This window comes from Xyrauchen texanus, chromosome 12 (genome assembly GCF_025860055.1).
Source record: "Xyrauchen texanus isolate HMW12.3.18 chromosome 12, RBS_HiC_50CHRs, whole genome shotgun sequence".
Classification (NCBI taxonomy): Eukaryota; Metazoa; Chordata; class Actinopteri; order Cypriniformes; family Catostomidae; genus Xyrauchen; species Xyrauchen texanus.
In genome coordinates, this window is record NC_068287.1 from 27,333,100 (window position 1) to 27,339,099 (window position 6,000).

Sequence of the window (6,000 nt, forward strand, 5' to 3'; positions counted from 1 at the left end):
ACAAACCTTAACATAAAGAGACGGACAGTGTTATTAACAGACAGTAAAAATCATACTAATAATACTATGTAAAAAAAATCTGATGAGCCCAGAATATAAACTCAACGTGTTTAATTACACGTTATAAGCATTGCCGAATACACTCAAATGAGATCGACTCAGAAAAGACGTCAATAAATGCACGCGTCACCTGCTACATCCTCTTTGTTGCATGCGCAAATTATGATCACTAATACAAAATACAACATTTTATTCACAAAAATGTCTCTATTTGTAGAAATTGCTGCACATTCGTTGAATTCTGAATTTTGCACACATAAGTTGAAAGCAATTTGTTTGTGGATAGTAGGCACAGGCTATCCTAGAAGAACATATCTGCAACATTTATCAAGTTCACGGATAATTGTGCGTGCATCTGATCTATTAAATTAGTATTATTAATCATTATGATACTAAAATCATAATAAAGTATGTATACTATAAAAAATCAGATGAGTCCAGAATATGAACGTAACGCGTTTAATTTCACATTAAGTATTTTCCTCCCATATAAAACATTATAAGAAAGCTAAATGTGGCTTTATGCATATTAGACTGTCCCCTTATTATGTTGAAATAACGACTTATTATTATATTGAAATAACGAGATAAGTTATTTTTCTTCCTCTTTTTTTCACCTTAAAAAATGAACTTAGAACAACAAACACAAAAGCGCCTCAGTGCACTGTCACTGATGGCCATTGAATCTCAGCTGGTCATGGACTTGGATTTTGATGACATTGTAACTGAGTTTGCTAACAGGAAAGCCAGTAAGAAGTCTTTTTAAGGGCAGCCGGAGAGAGGAGAGGAGGAGAGACAGACAGACAGACAAAAAAGTGAGGAGAGGAGGAGAAAGAAAGACAGACAGACAGACAGACCCTGAGGAGAGGAGGAGACAGACAGACCCTGAGGAGAGGAGGAGAGGATGAGACAGACAGACAGACCCTGAGGAGAGGAGGAGAGGATGAGACAGACAGCCCCTGAGGAGAGGAGGAGAAAGACAGACCCTGAGACTGAGGAGAGCAGGAGAAAGACAGACAGATAGACAGACAGCCCCTGAGGAGAGGAGGAGAGCATGAGACAGACAGACAGACCCTGAGGAGAGGAGGAGGTATTGTGTGTGTGTGTGTGTGAGAGAGAGAGAGAGAACAACTTACATGAAATATAGTATTATCAAAAAAAAACAAAAACAAGCTGCTTTATTTTACATTTGATTTACATTTACATTTAGGGCATTTGGCAGATGCTTTTATCCAAAGCGACTTACATGTAGTATATTTGTCAATAGTTGGACAGGTCATACACCAGCAATTGTAATTTGTATTGTAAGCAACCAATATTATACCATAATACTTACAGCATCTTGTAATGTGTCTACTACCATTTCACTATCATTCAATCATCAAACATAGTGCCATTAGGGGCCATGAATAATAAAGTGCTAAATACATAAGTGCAGAATTTTTTAGTATAAAGAAGAGTAAAAAGTTGAGTTAAGATGACCTATACTGTTTGCATACTTTTCATCACAGGAAGAGGAGAGGGGGAGAGAGACAAAGAGCGGCAGCCCCTGTAGAGCCGAGGAGTAGAGGACAGGAGAGGAAGAGAGAGACAGACAGGAAAGATACATTAATGGGTGTGTGTACGTGTTTGTGTGTTAATTATGGAAGAATTTGATTCATATAACTGGATTGGTAAAGGTGAGGCACTATGTGCTTGCATATGCCAGCTAGTTGCTCGCTATAGGTGTTACCAGCAAATATTATCCAAAAATTCAAAAGCTTGATTGTGTGGGTGGGGTGGGGTGGGGGGCCCTACAAGACATTGTGCCCAGGGGCCTCTGAATTCTTAATCCGGGCCTGGTTGGTGCACACAGATATAGTGGGACCAGTAGACCCAGAGTCAAGGTATAGGTGGGTATAGGTTTGCTTTATCATTCACTGATGATTATTCCAGTGCAGTGTTTGTGTACTTTCTGAAACATAAGAGTGACACAGTGCAAGCAACAGAGAAGTTTCTTGCTGATACAGCCCCTTACGGGAAGGTAAAATGTATCAGATCTGACAATAGTACAGAGTTCATGGGGAAAAGTTACCAGGCATTACTCAACAAAAATGGGATAAGACATGAGACCTCAGCACCTTACTCACCACACCAAAATGGCACTGCTGAGCCGAAAATTGGCGCACCCTATTTGACATGGCGAGGTGTATGCTGATAGAAAGTGAGTTACCAAAGGAGTTATGGACCTATACAGTGAACCTGTTGAGAGGTATCCTGAACGCAGGTCCATCTAACGTTAATGTTGAAGGGAATGTTAGTGTTTCACAAAATGGTAAGTGTAGATAGCTAGATGTCAGATAGTTCCCAGCTTGTTAGTGTGGTACTGCAAGGGCCATCCACTACTCATCAGCCTCTACATGAATTCAGGATCCAGTAACTATGCCTGAGGAGAACAGCCAAACACAGCCAGATGAGGCCAAAAATTTACCTAAAAGATACCCTCCTAGAGTGAGGAAGAAACCAAGTTATCTGTCTGAATATGCATCTGGTGAGGAGAGTGATGATCAGGTACTGACTAACGTAGACTATTGTTACTGATTAATGAGTAATGTACCCCTAACATACGGAGAAGCTGTAACCTCATCTAACTCAAATAAATGGGTTAATGCGATGAATGAAGAGATGCAGTCACTAAAAGAAAATGACACATTTACTTTAACCAGCCTACCTGAGGGAAAGGAAGCAGTGGGGGGTAGATGGGTGTATGCAGTTAAAAACAATATCGATGGATCTGACAAATACAAGGTGCGATATGTAGCCAAAGGATATAGTCAAAAGATGGGTGTAGACTATGAGGAGACCTTTTCTCCTACTGCTAACATGACGAGTATCAGAGTGTTAATGCAGAAAGCAGCACAGGAAAACCTGATTTTACATCAGATGGATGTCAAGATTGCCTACCTCCATGCACCAATAGACTGAGATTTACATGCAGCAACCAGAGGGTTATGAGGTGAAATCTAACACAAATGAAAAGTTGGTGTTTAAGTTGGAAAAGTCACTATATGGACTAAAACAGTCAGGCAGAAATTGGAACAAGATGTTGCATGAATATCTAAGTGAAAATGACTTTTTGCAAAACCCTGCTGATCATTGTGTTTACACAAAGGAAACAGAAAATGAGAAAGTGATCATGATCATATGGGTTGATGATTTGATCATTGCTGCCAGTGATGAAAAAGCACTGAAGGTTGTGAAGGAGATGCTCGCAGCAAAGTTCAAGATGAAAGACTTGGGTCAACTGAAACATTTTCTTGGTATCTATTTTGATCAAAGTAATAACTGTGTTAAAATGTCACAGAAGAGATATGTGGAAAAAATACTTGAACGATTTGAGATGCAAGACTGTGAACCACGAGTGACACCATGTGAACAAAAACTTAACTATACTGAAGATGCAGAGAAGATGACTGATGTCAATAAATACAGAGAGGCAGTTGGCAGCCTAATTTATCATTGTACAAGACCAGATCTGAGTTTTGTAGTAAGTAAGCTGTCACAGTATTTTACTGAGCCAACAGAAGATCAATGGACTACTGTGAAACATGTACTGAGATATCTGAAATGCACAACCGGAAAAGAGTTGATTTACAGGAAATGGGATAATGAGAAACTGGGATTACATGCGTACAGTGATGCAGATTGGGCGGCTGATGTAACTGACAGACGAAGTACAACGGGTTATTGTGTAAGCCTAAAAGAGAAAGGTGAATTTATCTCATGGAAAACCAAAAAGCAGCCCACTGTTGCATTATCCACTTGTGAGGCAGAGTATATGGCGTTAGCCACAACCACACAAGAGTGTATGTACCTAGTACAGCTATTAGAGGGCATTGACGGACATGACTACGCACCACCTAAGGTTTATGAGGATAACCAATTTATCCTCATAAATTGCTAAGTGAGTGTAAATGTCCATTTCTTTGATAGGTAGATGCTTGTTTTGTTTTTTAAATCACAAGCTAACTGAGGTGTAAGATGTGTTAAGGATCTCCTAACTTTTTATATATACATTTTTCTCTCGACTATTCAAAACATGAATAGTGTACCATGCTTTCCCAATTTGAAAAATCTCTATAACAGGCAGCGAGCTTAGGAGATGTGGAACTGGATTTACCAGCTGCAGAGAGAGATGTTTGACCTCTTGGATCAAATGAAGAGACAGAATTATGAGGTGTGATAACGTTGAGGTTTGGAAAAAGAAGCAAGTACTAATCTTTGTTCCTAGATGGGCTAGAGAAAGAGAAAGATAGGGAAAGTGAAAGACATAATGTGAAAGCAAGCAGGGAAAGTGTATCAAGTTATCTAAACTTTGGTTCCTTCTAAACAGATCATTGTGATGCTGAACAGGATTTCTCATGCTCAGAAGTTGTAAATTACACAAACCAATAGTTAGATTAATATTACATTAACCAAAGTTAATAGATGGCCTATTTACTAACCATTTTGTCCTAAAATAATTTGTCAAACATTGTATATTAACAGTCCAGATGTTTCACTTCTCTCACAGTAAAAAAGGCCATGGTAAAGGAAAGGTTGGAGGTTGCTGGAAATAGGAACAAAGGACAAAGGGAAATAGAACAAAAAGGGGAAAAACTGGATCAACTATAATTCAATTCCATGTGGTCTGCAAAAAAAAAAAAAAAAAAGAGTAAAAAGAATATTGTAGCAATATAATAATATTTCTGGATGTATTCATATAAAACAAAAATACCCACTCAGATATTAATCTGGGTATTTAGAATAATTTCCTAGAATGTACCTTCCTAAATATTTATGGTCTATGATGTAATATAACTGTTGTTCTCAGGTATGTTGTGGTAAACCACTATGGAATGTTATCTATGCCAATGAGTCAAGTCGGGTCGAGAAAAAACTTCATAAGATGTTGAGAAAAAACATTGAGATGAACAAGACTCAGCTCTAGGGAAGCACAATAAATGTACATATGCCAATATTATTTATCTACAGTTGAAGTCAGAAGTTTACATACACCTTAGCCAAATACATTTAAACTCAGTTTTTCACAATTCCTGACATTTAATCGTAGAAAACTTTCCCTGTCTTAGGTCAGTTAGGATCACTATTTTAAGAATGTGAAATGTCTTAAATGTGAAAATAGTAGAGATAATTATTTATTTCAGCTATTATTTCTTTCATCACATTATCGATGGGTCAGAAGTTTACATACACTTTGTTTTTATTTGGTAGCATTGCCTTTAAATTGTTTAACTTGGGTCAAATGTTTTGGGGAGCCTTTAACAAGCTTCTCACAATGATTTGTTGGATTTTGGCCCATTCCTCCAGACAGAGCTGGTGTAACAGAGTCAGGTTTGTAAGGCCTCCTTGCTTGCACATGCTTTTTCAGTTCTGCCCACAATCTGTTTTGAGGTCAGGGCTTTGTGATGGCCACTCCAATACTTTGACTTTGTTGTCCTTAATCCATTTTGTCACAATTTTGGAGGTGTGCTTGGGATCATTGTCCATTTGGAAGACCCATTTGTGACCGACTGATGTCTTGAGATGTTGCATCAAAATTATGGATATCTGAAAACTTCCTCATGCTTAATGAGGATAAAACCGAGGTCATTGCTTTTGGCTCATTGTTACGTATCGCTGACATTGAAAATCAGTTGGGTACTTTGTCTTTAACCATCCACAATAGAGTTAAGAACTTGGGTGTCATTTTTGATTGACTTATTATTTAATAAGCAGATAAATGCTGTTGTTAAAGGAAGCTTTTTTCATCTAAGGTCCATTGCTAAATTAAAACAGCTTCTCTCACAGAAGGACTTGGAAATAGTGATTCATGCTCTTATTACATCCCGGCTGGATTACTGCAATCCTTATATGTGGGTCTGTCTCAATCTTCTTTCTCACATCTGCAAGTAGTCCAAA

The 6,000-nt window shown here is 38.2% G+C and overlaps 1 pseudogene; it reads left to right on the plus strand.

Annotated features, from left to right (window-relative positions):
• Positions 1 to 4,658, plus strand: part of LOC127652338 (troponin T, slow skeletal muscle-like) — a 24,225-nt pseudogene extending 19,567 nt beyond the window's left edge.
• Positions 4,659 to 6,000: the final 1,342 nt, after the last annotated feature.